The sequence below is a fragment of the Dendrobates tinctorius genome, unplaced genomic scaffold (genome assembly GCF_039654945.1).
Source record: "Dendrobates tinctorius isolate UK_male_01 unplaced genomic scaffold, ASM3965494v1 ptg000011l, whole genome shotgun sequence".
NCBI classification, from domain to species: Eukaryota; Metazoa; Chordata; class Amphibia; order Anura; family Dendrobatidae; genus Dendrobates; species Dendrobates tinctorius.
In genome coordinates, this window is record NW_027361679.1 from 17,207,915 (window position 1) to 17,224,588 (window position 16,674).

A 16,674-nucleotide genomic window follows, 5' to 3' on the forward strand; every position below is an offset into this window, starting at 1 on the left:
CGCCTAGTATGGATTACACGTGATTGCACAAAGGTGAGAAAGGGTACCGTATCCCCGGATAACATGTATGGATAGTGTACACATTCAAAATATATGTCAATACATCAGGAGGCAGGCTCAGATGGTGTTAGGCCCAGTATGGCTTGCACGTGATTGCACAAAGGTGAGAAAGGGTACCGTATCCCCGGATAACATGTATGGATAGCGTACACATTCAAAATATATGTCTATACAACAGGAGGCAGGCTCAGATGGTGTTAGGCCCAGTATGGCTTGCACGTGATTGCACAAAGGTGAGAAAGGGTACCGTATCCCCGGATAACATGTATGGATAGCGTACACATTCAAAATATATGTCTATACATCAGGAGGCAGGCTCAGACGGTGTCAGGCACAGTATGGATTTGACGGCCCAGACTACACAGCAGAGGAGCAGGGAGAGGTAAAGATTGCAAATGCTGGGGCCCTGCCCAAGCAAGGGGGGCCCACTCGTGGGCGTCGGTACTGGCACTGGGCCCCTCATAGTACGGCGGTGTGTCTGACGGCGGGTGTGCACCACCACCGTCAGAGACACTTGATTGCACTATGAGGGACCCTGTGCCAGTGCCCACGCCCAAGAGTCGGCCTACCCACCTGTCCAGGGCAATGGCACTCGCACGGTGTCGTGCGCTAGGTGGTGACCCCGGCCATGGGGGGGAGGCAGCACAGTTAGGGAGTTTTAGAAAGTGGCATATGTTGATGTTGGACATTCAGCTGATGCAAAAGGCGAAATAGGTCAAGTCCCAGGAAGAGGTGGACCAAAGCAAGCCATTTTTCTGTCACCCTATGTGTCATCAGGGGAAGGTGGGACAAAATCCTTGGAAACCCATGCATGGTTCATTTTAATGAAGGTTAGATCATCCACATTTTGGGTTGACAGACGGGTCCTTTTTTCTGTCAGGATTGATCCAGCTGCACTGAAGACTCTTTCCGATAGCACACTTGCAGCTGGGCAAGCAAGCTCCTGTAAGGCATATTGTGCCAATTCAGGCCAGGTGTCCAGTTTAGCGGCCCAATAGTCAAAGGGGAATGACCTGTGTGGGAGAACATCGATATGGGAGGAAAAGTAGTTTGTAACCATAGTTGACAACTGCTGTCTCCTGTCACTTTCCATCGATGCAGTATTACCAGTTGTGTGAGCGGTACTTGAAAAATCAGTACACAACATTGTCATGAAACCCCTGTCTCCAACGCCACTTCTGCTGTGTGCACCATGAACACCTCTGCCAAGCTGCCCCCGGCCCGTACGGCTCGTGTGAGAACCATCACCGCTGCTGTGTGCTGGGAATGCCTCAAGCAACCGATTTACCAGAGTTGCTTGTTTATTAGCCAATATTAGGTCAAGGTTCTCCTGTGGCATGATGTTTTGTAATTTGCCTTTATAGCGTGGATCCAGGATGCTGGCCAACCAGTAGTCGTCATTGTTCATCATTTTGGCAATGCGGGGGTCCCTTTTTAGGATCTGCAAGGCATAATCTGACATGTGGGCCAATGTTCCCGGTGTCAATGATGCACTGCGAGTGCTGGGTGGAGGAGCACTTTCTGGCAAATCCACATCCCTCCAGTCACGCACAAACCCCGTACCAGACCTTGCCACGCCAACATTTTCACTTGCCCCACGAGATGCATCCTCCTCCCCTAATTAATCATCCCCATCATCATCCTCCTCCTCCTCTTCTTCCTCCACCTCATCCAGGAGAGGTCCCTGAGCAGACAATGGCTGAATGTCATCAAGGATTCCCTCCTCCTCTTCCTCCTCATCAACATTGGCTGCAGACGCCTGCTCCTTAAGGTGTGTCAAAGTTTGCATGAGCAGACGCATAAGTGGGATGCTCATGCTTAGGATGGCGTCGTCTGCGCTTACCAGCCGTGTGCATTCCTCAAAACACTGAAGGACTTTACAGAGGTCTTTCAGCTTCGACCACTGCACACCTGTCAACTCCATGTCTGCTCTCAAAGTGCCTGGCCGTGTATCCTCCCACAAATGCATTATGGCCTGCCTCTGCTCGCACAGCCGCTCCACCATGTGCAGGGTGGAGTTCCACCTTGTTGCAATGTCGATAATGAGGCAGTGGTTGGGAAGGTGGAGCAATCGCTGCAGCTTCTGCATACGAACGGAGTGTACAGGCGACCGGCGGATGTGCGCGCACAGTCTTCGCACCTTCTGGAGCAGGGCTGTTAACTCCTGATAATTTTTGAGGAAGCACTGCACCACCAGGTTCAAGGTGTGAGCCAAGCAAGGTATGTGGCTGAGTTTTGAAAGGGCTATGGCTGCCACAAAATTACGGCCGCTATCACTAACTACCTTGCCTGCCTCAAGATGTACACTGCCCAGCCATGACTCAGTTTGTCGCTTCAAGTACTCGGCCAGCACCTCGGCGGTGTGTCTGTCGCCCAAACACATCATCTGCAACACAGCCTGCTGACACTTTCCACTAGCTGCTCGATAGGGGGACACCTCATGTGCAACAGTGGCAGCTGCAGATGGAGTGCTCGTACGACTGCGCTCTGTGGACGAGCTTTCGCTTTTGGAGGAGGAGGAGGAGGAGGGTCGAACGCCTACAGCCAACTGTTTCCTATACCGTGGGCTAGGCAGCACTGTCCCACCACCGCTGTCCCCTGTGGACCCTGCATCCACCACATTAACCCAGTGCGCAGTGATGGACACGTAACGGCCCTGGCCATGCCGACTGGACCATGCATCAGTTGTGAGGTGCACCTTTCCACTCACTGACTGCTAGAGTGCATGGACAATGCGGTCTTTTACATGATGGTGGAGGGCTGGGATGGCTTTGCGAGAGAAGAAGTGGCGACTGGGTAGGTCATAGCGTGGTACTGCATAGGCCATGAGTTCGCGGAAAGCTGCGCTTTCCACCAACCGATAGGGCATCATCTCAAACGAGATTAGTTTGGCAATGTGGGCGTTCAAACCCAGTGTACGCGGATGAGAGACTGAGTACTTTCTTGACCTACTCATAGTGTCTGGGAGGGTGAGCTGGACTTGAGAGCTGCATATGGTGGAAGTAGCGGTGGACAGGGCGGACTGAGAGAGGGTTGAGGATGGTGATGGAGTTGGTGTTCTTTCTGATGGCCTAGATTCAGTATTTCGTTGATATAACAGTGGGATTCCCTGACTGCTGTGGCCTGGCAACGACACCTCAACATTTGCTGCTGTGCTAACCGGTGGGCTTACAGTGGGGGAAACAATGTAGCGTTGCTGACTACCTTCTTTGTGATCAGTTGCACATGTGGCACTTGAGGTTTGGTGTTGTGTCCACGCTTGCAAGTGCATGGTGGTTAAATGTCTAAGCATGTAATTGGTATTCAAATTTTTCAGATTTTTCCCTCGGCTAAAGGTCTTTGCGCACTTCTTACAGATAACCTTGGCCTGATCATGAGGATTTTGTTCAAAAAAGTGCCACACTGCACTCTTCCTACTTTGGCAGACATTTTGCGGCCTAGCATGCTGTGATCTTTTGACCCTCTGGACAAGCTGTCCAGCAACTCTTTTGATTTTTGGAACCTGTCTTTGGAGTGCTCCGGGCCTGCCAGATAACAGCTGTTGTGATGTCGATGTCTGCTGTGGATGCTCCTCATCTGAGCTATTGGAAGCAGCACCCTCTTCCCCCAATGGATGCCAATCTGGGTCAACAACTGGGTCATCCATCACCTCCTCTTCAATGTCATGTGCACCTTCCTCTGTGTCACGTGTATGGTGGTATAGTGTGCGGGAAGGGGCACCTGAGTCTCATCAGGGTCAGAATCTGGCTCTGTACACTGTGAGGACAATGTAGTGCTCTGAGACAAAATCCAACAAACTATATAGTAATGTAAAACAAGGTACAAGGTGTCTATAGGACAGGGGAGATTTTGAATTTCTGCACACACTTGTGGACACTGGACACTTATGGATTGTGTGAGGCCCTCTGAATATCAGAGTGCTATGTCACAGGCTCGATGGCACATGTGTGAAAAAAGTGACTACAGGATCACAGAGATTTTGAATTTCTGCACACACTAGTGGACACTGGACACTTTTGGATTGTGTGAGGCCCACTGAATATCAGAGCGCTATGTCACAGGCTCGATGGCACAGGTGTGAAAAAAGTGACTACAGGATAAGGGAGATTTTGAATTTCTGCACACACTAGTGGACACTGGACACTTTTGGATTGTGTGAGGCCCACTGAATATCAGAGCGCTATGTCACAGGCTCGATGGCACAGGCGTGAAAAAAGTGACTACAGGATCACAGAGATTTTGAATTTCTGCACACACTAGAGGACACTGGACACATTTGGATTGTGTGAGGCCCACTGAATATCAGAGGGCTATGTCACAGGCTCGATGGCACAGGTGTGAAAAAAGTGACTACAGGATAAGGGAGATTTTGAATTTCTGCACACACTAGTGGACACTGGACACTTTTGGATTGTGTGAGGCCCACTGAATATAAGAGCGCTATGTCACAGGCTCGATGGCACAGGTGTGAAAAAAGTGACTACAGGATCACAGAGATTTTGAATTTCTGCACACACTAGTGGACACTGGACACTTTTGGATTGTGTGAGGCCCACTGAATATCAGAGCGCTATGTCACAGGCTCGATGGCACAGGTGTGAAAAAAGTGACTACAGGATAAGGGAGATTTTGCATTTCTGCACACACTAGTGGACACTGGACACTTTTGGATTGTGTGAGGCCCACTGAATATCAGAGCGCTATGTCACAGGCAGAAATTGGCTAGTGTATCACAAACTACAAGGTGTATGTAGAATTGGGCAGAATAGGAATCTCCCTAGAGTGTAGGTCTGTAAGAACGGAACAAGTCCACAACTTATCCTTCCACAGTGACACACAGATAGCTTCACTGTGGCCGTGATAACAGCCGTTACACGGTACTGAGAGGAGCGTGCACGTACACGGCTGTCCGGTGTATGTAAAATTGTCAAGCTCCGTGTTTTTTAAGTATACGGACTGACACACGCTGTCTCTCTATAGTTTTGAATGTGATCAAACAGCAAATATATTTAACTGTTTGAAAGCTAGACAAAACTAGTAGGTGCAGGTCTGTAAGAATGGAACATGTCCTCGACTTATTCTCACAGAGTGACACACAGATAGCTTCACTGTGGCCGTGATAACAGCCGTTACACGGTACTGAGAGGAGCGTGCATGTACACGGCTGTCCGGTGTACGTAAAATTGTCAAGCTCCGTGTTTTTTAAGTATACGGACTGACACACGCTGTCTCTCTATAGTTTTGAATGTGATCAAACAGCAAATATATTTAACTGTTTGAAAGCTAGACAAAACTAGTAGGTGCAGGTCTGTAAGAACGGAACATGTCCTCGACTTATTCTTACAGAGTGACACACAGATAGCTTCACTGTGGCTGTGATAACAGCCGTTACACGGTACTGTGTGAGGAGCGTACACCGCTGTATGGTGTGAAAAAATGCACGCTCAGTACCTCAGCAGGACAAAAAAAAAAATTGGGATTGCTTTTAAAAAAGCAGTTTGCAGAGCAGTGGGTAAACAGCAATGCAGCTGTCAGGAAGCCTTAGAAGGCAGCCTAACAACCAACACCGCTGATCCACCACAATATAGCCTCCCCTTGCACTGCACACACAGTGCCTGGTGTGTTGTACAGGCAAAATCGCTAGCAGCAGAAGCAGTTTTTTTCTCTTCTTCCCTGCCTAACGCTCTCCCTACAGAATCAGCAGCAGCAACCTCTCCCTATGCTAAGATCGGCAGAAGTAAGATGGCGGTCGGCGTGCACGCCCTTTTATAACCCCTGTGACGCCCACCAAAGCAAGCCAATCGCTTGCATGCCCTTCTGAAAGATGGTGGTGACCCCTGACTATGTCATCACGTTGCCCACAGTGTCCGTGGATCCTGATTGGCTGAAAAAGAGCGCAAAACAAACTTTTGAAACGCGACTTTGGCGCGTAAGTCGCCGACCTCGTAGCCGACCTCATCCTAGGGTCGGGTTTCGTTTCATGAAACCCGACTTTGCCAAAAGTCGGCAACTTTTGAAATTTTTCGACCCGTTTCGCTCAACTCTACTGGTATCTATTTTTATTTTTGAAATTTACCAGTAGCTGCTGCATTTCCCACCCTAGGCTTATACTTGAGTCAATAAGTTTTCCCAGTTTTTTGTGGCAAAATTAGGGGCCTCTGGTTATACTCGGGCCGGCTTATACGCGAGTATATACAGTATCTATCTATAGATCTATCTATCTATAGATGTATCTATCTATCTTTAGATATATCTAATCTATCTATCTGTGTGTGTAAACATTATTCTTCAATGGAGTATGTAAAAGAATACAGTCATGGCCAAAAGTTTAGAGAATTACACAAGCATTAATTTTTACAAAGTCTACTGCTTCATTTTTTCTAATGGCAATTTGCATATACTCCAGAATGTTATAAAGAGTGACCAGCTTAACAGCAATTACTTGCAAAGTCAATATTTGCCTAGAAAATTAACTTCATCCCCCAAACCACATTTCAACATCATTGCAGCCCTGCCTTAAAAGGACCAGCTAACATCGTTTCAGTGATTGCTCCATTAACACAGGTGTGGGTGTTGATGAGGACAGGACTGGAGATCAATCTGTCATGATTAAGTAAGAATTACACCACTGGACACTTTAAAAGGAGGCTGGTGCTTGGCATCATTGTTTCTCTTCTGTTAACCATGGTTATCTCTAAAGAAACACGTGCAGTCATCATTGCACTGCACAAAAATGGCCTAACAGGGAAGAGTATCGCAGCTAGAAAGATTGCACCTCAGTCAACAATCTATCGCATCATCAAGAACTTCAAGGAGAGAGGTTCCCTTGTTGCCAAAAAGGCTCCAGGGCGCCCAAGAAAGACCAGCAAGCGCCAGGACCGTCTCTTAAAAGTGTTTCAGCTGTGGGATCGGGCTACCAGTAGTGCAGAGCTTGCTCAGGAATGGCAGCAGGCAGGTGTGAGTGCATCTGCACGCACTGTGAGGCGGAGACTCTTGGAGCAAGGCCTGGTCTCAAGGAGGGCAGCAAAGAAGCCACTTCTCTCCAGAAAAAACATCATGGACAGACTGATATTCTGCAAGAGGTACAGGGAGTGGACTGCTGAGGACTGGGGTAAAGTCATTTTCTCTGATGAATCCCCTTTTCGATTGTTTGGGACATCTGGAAAACGGCTTATTCGGAGAAGACCAGGTGAGCACTACCACCAGTCTTGTCTCATGACAACTGTCAAGCATCCTGAAACCATTCATGTGTGGGGTGGCTTCTCAGCCAAGGGAATGGGCTCTCTCTCAGTCTTGCCTAAAAACACAGCCATGAATAAAGAATTGCACCAGAATGTCCTCCAAGAGCAACTTCTCCCAACCGTCCAAGAGCAGTTTGGCGATCAACAATGCCTTTTTCAACATGATGGAGCACCTTGCCATAAAGCAAAGGTGATAACTAAATGGCTCAGGGAACAAAACATAGAGATTTTGGGACCATGGCCTGGAAACTCCCCAGATCTTAATTCCATTGAGAACTTGTGGTCAATCATCAAGAGACGGGTGGACAAACAAAAACCTTCAAATTCAGACAAAATAAAAGCATTGATTTTGCAAGAATGGACTGCTATCAGTCAGGATTTGATCCAGAAGTTGATTGAGAGCATGCCAGGGAGAATTGCTGAGGTCCTGAAGAAGAAGGGTCAACACTGCAAATATTGACTTGCTGCATTAACTCATTCTAACTGTCAATATAACCTTTTGTTACTCATAATATGATTGCAATTATATTTCTGTATGCGATAAATACATCTGACAAGCACACATAAAAACCAGAGGACAGCAGATCATGTGAAAATATAATATTTGTGTCATTCTCTAAGCTTTTGGCCATGACTGTAGGTTGGACAAGGAAATGACATCACAATTCTTTTTTCTTGTTAAATAATATATCTTTATTACAAATCTACATGAAAAAAACGCATGAAAATCCGCATAAAAACACATAAAAAATGCATCAAAAATGCACGGATTTTTAACTGTGTTTTCTGCCAAGAGATGCAGAATCTGTAACATGCCACATGTTGTCGTAGATTTGAATGTATGTATTGATATGCACCTTTCATAGAGACTTTGGCAAGGTCTCTAATGCGTATGAATATTTCCTTTCTGTATGTTTAAACTTTAATAAAAACATTGTTTAAGAAGAGATGCAGAATCTGCGCAGAAAATAAAACACAGGCAAATCCGCAACGTGTGCACATACCCTTAACATATTCAAATGAAATATGAGAGAAATTATATACTTAGAGTTATACAATGCTTTTTATATTATCAATAATATCATGGATATTGTAATTTATTATATCCTATATTCGTTTGCATAACAATCTTTTCTGTAACAATTAGAGACAAAATAAAAAATAAATAAAGTCAAGGTTGCACTACATTGTACTAAAGCAAATCATTGTCTGATGAATGAAGTGTGAATAGCATAATGGCTTTAGGAAATGAAAAAACACATGAGATGCTTAGCACAAGATTTGGCCAAAAATTGTGAGCCCATCTACCAACGTCAAGGTAATCTCATAATTAGATGGGTCCATAACCTAACTGCCTAATGTGAACTTACCTCTGGCTATTAAAATGGTAAAGCCTTTATGTATATAAAGGAAGGTTGGAACCAAATGTGATTGAATGTAATCTCATAATCAGAAGGGTCCCTAACCTAGTACCATGTAGTGCAACCTTGGCTTTATTTATTATGTTAGTGATTTTTGGTATACACTTGTTCAGACTTGCTTTTTGTTCGGTCAATTTCTCATTATTAATTAGAGACAAAACACAGGGCAGGAAGATGGTTAACTAAACCCCTATTTGTTTCTAATTTTTTTCTATGCCGTAAGATACAAATACTTTTCCTATGCTTTATGTCTGTTAAATGCACGTAAAGAGTAGCTAAACTTATATTTTATTTATTTTTTTATAATTTTGTCTATTACCGAAAGTTATGAAACATTGCAAATCACTTTATTAGGGGATTTGTCTTCATTCCTGTATAAAAAACCCCGTTAATGACTTACAACCCCCTACTTTTCACCAGTATAGTTACATTGATTCAGAACATGCCCATTTCGAGTACAGATGATGGCAGTAGAGGAGCCAGCTCTGAAACAGTGATTCAATAACTTTGGCTATAATCCTGCTTCAGAATATTATTCTGATAAGAACTGCACTCAGATGATAAGACTGGTGATTGGTGCTGTCCCTTTCATTGCCATCATATGTCCTCTACATGAATATCTTCTGATAACATTGCAGCTAAAGGCAAGTCAATAGATTGGGGAAAAACATAGGTTTGTAAGTAACGTATATATGTATTTTTTCACAGGAATTAAGTAAAATACCTCAATAAAATGATGCGCAAAGTTTCAGTCAGAACTTTTCATGCTGGGCACCATTATTTAAAGAAAAAAGTTTTCTAGGGCATACTGCATTGAGCTATAGTACCAGACTTCACCCATGAACTGTTTGGAGCTGTTTCTGGATACATGCAGCCATATGCTTCTATTTCTATAGAACTCCTTTAAAGCACCACTTTAGTACTTGAGTGGTGTCACTAGTGTAAAGGTACCATCACACATAGCGACTCACCAGCGATCCCGACAACGATGTCAACGTGTCAGGATCGCTGGTGAGTCGCTACATGATCGCTGGTGAGCTGTCAAACAGACAGCTTCACCAGCGATCAGCACCAGCGACGCCAAGCGTGTACTTTAGTTACCAGCGCGCTGATGCAGGGAGCTGGTAACTAAGGTACTCATCGGGTATCTAAGGGACGTGCGTCACTTAGAAACCCGATGTATACCTTAGTTACCAGCTCCCTGCATCAGCGCGCTGGTAACTAAGATACACATCGGGTATCTAAGGGACGCACGTCCCTTAGATAACCGATGTGTACAGTAGTTACCAGCTGATCGCTGGTCTCCCGCCTGTCACACGCAGCGATGCGTGCTGGCCAGCCGGAGATCAGCGATCAAAGAAATGTCCAGGGCTTTCCAAGAGCGATCAGCGATACTGGCAGGGGGGCCGGTCGCTGATCGGTGTCACACACAGCGATCTCGCTGTTGTGTCATGGGGCCCTAAGTTCCCTGCCCCTAATAATAGACTTACCAGTTATGGTCTTCATCTGTTATCAATGTCACTCCTTTCGTCTTCTGCAGGTTGTGACCTGCCAGATCGCTCCAGCGCTTGCTGGGTGATCGAAAAGTTACAACACCATGTAAGTCTATAGTAGCCAGAATAAGATCAGAACGAGGCTCTCATAAACTTGCACTGAGCGCATGTGACCATTACCTCTGACTTCTGGTCAGTCAGAAGTTGCAGATACAAGATGGCAGAAGAAGACCAGGAAAAGCAGAAGACAGCGGCTGTGAGTATAATACTGGGGTCAGGAAACTAACATTAGTGCCAACTCAGAAATAAAAAAAAAAAACATTGGAGTGGTGCTTTAAATGTAAGTTGCTAAGAACAATGTGGAAAGTTGAAATGTTGCGAACATTGACCAATTAGGTCTCTGAAAACTAAGAGCTAGGATGTGACTCTTGGGTGGCTCCTCTTTTGCTTTATTTTGATAAATCTTGTCCATGGTCTCTACTTTACTTTTACTGACTTATGTAATCATGTTATTTGCTGATAAAAATAATATACACTAGACCAAGCTGGGGCATTTTCCCAACTGTAGAGGAGTTAGTTTCAGTTTTGACAATTTGTATACCATATTGGAAAAATGTATTGCAGTTGTAGATATAATGAAGAAAAACATTTTTAGCTTTTGAGTTATTTTTATTATTTTCCCTTTCTAGTGATAAGTACGTCACATGTCCTGCTATTAAATATGTAATTTTGAAACACAGCTATAATAATCGGGTTAGTACTAAAACTATACTGCGTTACTAAACATTTCACTATTGGACAGTTTTGACTGGGCCACTACAATGGGTGAAAATGTTACATTTTGATTATTCGGAACACACGTAACCTTTAATCCATGTAAATAATGATGAAACTATGGCTCAGCATTTAAAGGGATCAATTTCATGTGCACTAAGAGAATAAAGGACATTCACTTCATTTCACAGGACATTGTGTCGCATCAACTGTCAGCTTGATCTAATGTTTCATTGATCTGGCCACATAATTCAATAGATGTAAACTCTATTTGTCAGCATAGGATTATTTCTGTATCTATTACTAATCCTAATTACCTATTTCTGGATATCCTGTAATTGTGTATTTGTTCATCCTATTTACTCTTGGGGATATCGCAGGTCAGTAAAGCTCAGGGGATATTCAATTGTTGACACTATATTCCAAGCTTACAACACATAGGACATGAATTATTTAGCACAGTGAATGTGAAATGGAATGCAAAATTGAAATGAAAAGACTTCAAAAATAAAAATACAGATTGAAAAATTATCAATAGCGATTGACGTGAAATCCTCTTTACTTTTCACTTTTGCTTACTATTCCAAAAGTTATGAGTCATATAGGAACATCGTGCCTGCCATTGTTGTGAGTAATGTGGAAGGCAATTACCTAGGTTTAATCCCTACATAACCTTGGGATTTTCCATTTTTGCTTTTTAATTTTTTGCTCCTCTTCTTCCCAGGGCCATAACATTTTTAGTTTTCCGTCAGTATGGCCATGTGAGGGCTTGTGTTTTACTGTATGAGTTGTACTTTTGAATACATCATTGATTTTACCATATATTGTACTGGAAAATGGGAAAAAAAATTCTAAGTGCGGTGGAATTGCAAAAAAAGTGCAGTTCCACAATTGTTTTTTTTCTACCATGATCATCAAATGCTAAAACTGACCTGCCATTATGATTCTTCAGGTAATTACAAGTTTGTAGATACCAAACATGTCTAGGTTCTTTTTTTATTTAAGTGTTGAAAAAAATTCCAAAGTTTGTTAAAAAATAATTACTTCATTTTCTGACCCATAGTGGCTCCGTTTTTCATGATCTGGGGACAGATAAGAGTATATTTTTTGCATGCTGAGCTGATGTTTTATTGATACCACTTTGGTGTTTGGTGTAAATACGATGTTTTAATTGACAATTAATGCATTTTAATGCAATGTTGCAGCGACCAAAAAAAGTTCTGGCGTTTTGACTTTTTCTTGTTACGCCGTTTACAGATCGGATTAATTCTTTAGATATATATTGATAGATCGGGCAATTTTGAATGCAGCAATACCATATGTGTATTTTTTTTACTGTTTCATTTTGAATGGGGGGGTGATTTTAGCTGCTTCATATTTTTCTATTTTTTAACATTTTTAAAACTTTTTTTCTACTTTACACTTGCTTCAATAGTCTCCATCGGAGATTAGAAGCTGTGATGATCCGATCGCTTGTGCTACACAGGGCAGGGCTGCAGCCCTGCTTTATGTAGCAGAAATTCTCACTTGCTAAGGCTGGTTTCACATTCGCGCTTTTTAAGTGCATGCACGGCCGGGGGTAGCTCCGCCCCCGAGCCGGCTCTCTGCCCGGCGTGCCCGCCCCTTCCTTGTAGCGCCGCCTCCTAGCGCACAGCGGCGCCTGCGATTGGCGCACCCTATCTTTAGCATAGGGTGCGCAGATCGTGCGCAGGCCGTGCGCTAGTTGCGCTTTGACCTGCGCTGCGCACTTTTGATGGTGCGCCGTGCGCGCCAAAATCCGAAAAGTTTGATTTTGGCGCGCACGGCGCACCGTCAAAAGTGCGCAGCGCAGGTCAAAGCACAACTAGCGCACGGCCTGCGCACGATCTGCGCACCCTATGCTAAAGATAGGGTGCGCCGATCGCAGGCGCCGCTGTGCGCTAGGAGGCGGCGCTACAAGGAAGGGGCGGGCACACCGGGCAGAGAGCCGGCTCGGGGGCGGAGCTACCCCCGGCCGTGCGTGCGCTTAAAAAGCGCAAATGTGAAACCAGCCTAAGAACGCCAAATGCGGGGCAGCGCTCATAGCAATCCGGCTCTGACAACCGCAGGGGTCTGCTGCATAACCTAGGTTGTCATGCCAACCCATCAGCAAGCCACGGTCATGTGACACATGCGCCAATGGGCAAGTTTAGTGACATGTTTGCTCTTTTTAGTAGCACTTTTTTCTTTTTTTATTTAGTAACAGCTTAATGTGTTTCAGTCATTATGTAGTAGAAGGTGTATGGTAGTATCATTGGTCTCTGTATAGAGTCTTGTTATGTAGAGGTAATGGTGATAGCATAATATTAGAGGTGCATCTCACAAAATTAGAGTATCATCAAAGAGTTAATTTATTTCAGTTCTTCAATACAAAAAGTGAAACTCATATATTATATAGAGTAATTACAAACAGGGTGATCTATTTCAAGTGTTTATTTCTGTTAATGTTGATGATTATGGCTTACAGCCAATGAAAACTCAAATGTCATTATCTCAGTAATATAGAATACTTTAAAGCACCAGCTTGAAAAAATGATTTTAAAATCCTAAATGTTGGCCTACGGAAATGTATGTTTAGTAAAATTTTTTCTGGGGACGCTCACACACTGACATGCAGACCTCACTGTCTGCGTGTCATTGAGTGTTACCTAGAGGAAGTACGTCAGCTAGGAGGCGGGCTAACGCGTCATGCGCCAGTATCTGTTGGTGCCGTCATTCACCCTCTCCTGCATGATGATTGGGCACATGCCTTATAAATATTCAGATACCCCTCACCCTGGCACGCCCCCGGAAGAAGCAGGTGGCAAAACGTGCATCGGGGTGAGGGGACGCCGAGCGAACACACCATTTATAATAGGTAATATGCAATTTTCATTATGAGGCGCTTTTTATTGTATTGTGGTCATTAATTGCTCTCTGTTGTCTACTGACAAGTATTTGTCACGGTTTTCTATATGGTGGGGATCTTCAGTTATATTCCTTATGATTTAAGCTATTTTGCAGTATCATCTCTATGTATGTTACAAGGGGCGATACCTTTGGAATTTGTTTCTGTTGCGGGTCATCCATTCAAGATCGGAATTAATTGGACTCTTTTATGCCCACATTACAGTTGATAGGTCTCAATAGAGATTCACAATATATATGTTGTATAAGACCTCTTGACGCTCATTTATAACGGGTATTATTATAGTGCAGATACTAATTTGAGCTCGGTGTCCCTTGGGCAGAATTTTTGCTTTTTTAATGTATTATGTATTTTTTACTATTATTTATCAATAAAAATTGTGATTTTATATTGGGTATCTCTTCTTTTTCCCGGTTATCATCAATTTTTTGTGGTATACATGGGAATTTTGTGTACTGTATATACTCTGTGTAGTGGTGATGGTAGTGGACATTGTGTAGTAGAAAGTGTACGGTGGTATCATTGGTCTCTGTATAGAGTGTTGTTATATAGAGGTAATGGTGACATAATATTATGCACTCTGTGTAGTGGTGATGGTGGTGGACAATGTGTATTAGAAAGTGTATGGTGGTATCATTGGTCTTTGTATAGAGTGTGTTCTTATGTAGAGGTAATGGTCCTATTATATAATGTATTCACTGTGTAGTGGTGATGGTAGTAGACATTTTGAAGCCTGTAGGGGTTTTACTCACTTGGGTGCGACGGGAGGAAAATAGGAGGCTTGTTCCTTTAAAAGTTCATGTGACCCCATACAACAACTCTCCACTCATTATAAAATAGGGAAACCATGTGTCGGCCTCCAGCTCCTGTGCAGCCCCATTAATGATGGTGACATTATTAAAGGCTTCTTTCAGAAATGGGTCCCTATGTTAGGCAGACCCAAAATTCTCAAGATGTCAAGGGCCAATACAAGTCTATGGGTCCGTCAAAAACATGTACAGCACACATGTTGTACGTGTTTAGGAGTAAAGAAGTTTTGCAATTTTATTTTCTATATACATACCAGAAGAAAATGAATGACACACGTTTCTAAACAATGAATGTCTAAATGGGTGCTAAAAAATAAAAACGGAAGCTCAAAATGGACTCTGACACACATATGAGTTTTTATACGGATGTGTGAAGGGGGTCCAATTGTGTGTGGCGGGTTCAGGAGCTGACCCTGGGCCTAATCGTATGTAGCAGGTTCAGAAGCTCACCTCGCTCTGTACTGAGCAGATGTTGACTGTTTTACCTAGCTGGCATCTGCCTGTAACAGCAAAGAGCTCACCTCAGTTGCAGCTGTATTAAAGCGCATATTTGTGACCAGTTTTGGGCAAAAAAGAAAAAAACACTATGCCTAAGCACTAGCAGGAAGGTAGTTGCTGCCTACCTGCCTGTTGTGTGGCTCACAGTGGTCACAGACGGCTCCTGCCTGCGATTCACAGGCTTCCGTCACGTCAACAAAGCGACGGCTTCTTTTCATCTCTGCTCTGTTGAAAGGCCGTTGTCATTCTGATTGGCAGCCGGCTCTCCGCTGCCTAACTGGGAGAGCTGGCTGTCAATCAGCATGATATCATCAGTCCTTCACTATCAACACAGCACAGAGTTAAAGAAGCCACCGCTCTGTTTGATGTAACGGAAGCTGCTGAATCTCAGGCAGGAGTGGTCTGTGACCTCTCTGTGCTGGCTAAAAACAGCATCAGGCACAGCAGTCAAGTAGGTAGCAACAACCTGCCTGTTGCTTTAGGTATAATTTTTTTTCTTCTTTTACTGTAACAGTCCTGGATATCCCATTTAAGTTTTTAAAAGCCATTGTCAGTCTCTGACAGCGAAAATTAGTGCGATGGTCGGTGCATGTACTCAACAGCTTCCATCACCCCCCCTGTGGGACAGTTACGGATTGGTGATGGGTTGCTGCCTTGTTGGCTGTCTTATTAAGCCCAGCATAAGGCTAGAACTCCTAGGAAGATGTCACAATAAAAGTGCTGGGAAGTTATTACAGCATGCTCACTGCATAGTCAGCGCTTGCTAGAACAGCTCCTAAACTCCTAAACACTGGAAGCGAGTGGTGGGAGGGAGAATAAAATGTTATTTTCTCCTTGTAGCCAAAACTTTTCCAGTAAGCCGAATAACCAGGCTTTAAACTCTATTTACCTGCAGACTGACCCTATATCTGCAAATAAATAGCGTTTCTCAAGGTGACAGTTAACTTTAAAGCGATGTCTAGAACATTTGTAAAATTTCACTGTTAACATTGTGTAATGTACTATTAGGATTCATCTGTTTTTACTCTCTTTACGCTCGTCATATCACCGCTCCATATGCTCGTTACATCTCATATGCAATTTTTATGAGACAACACATTCTATTCTGCTTCTCTCATTGTTTCAGTTTGTCTTACCAAAAAAGAAAGCGGTTGGCATGTGATTGTCTCTATGCAAACTGCATAAGGAGCAGTGATGTGACGAGTGCAGAGTATGTAAACAGCTATAACACAGAATATGAACATATTTTTGAGGGTAAAAATAAGGTTTCCAAAAGTTTTTTTTGTCAAAATGGCCTCACTAGGTAACTTTTGTATATGTTGCGAGCTAGGTTATGGTACTATATCTATGTAGTAAGCTTAGCTATGTTCCTGTATCCATATAGTAAGTTCAGCTATGGCACCATATCTATGCTGCAAACTTGGTTCTGCTACTGTATATGTAGTGTGGTAG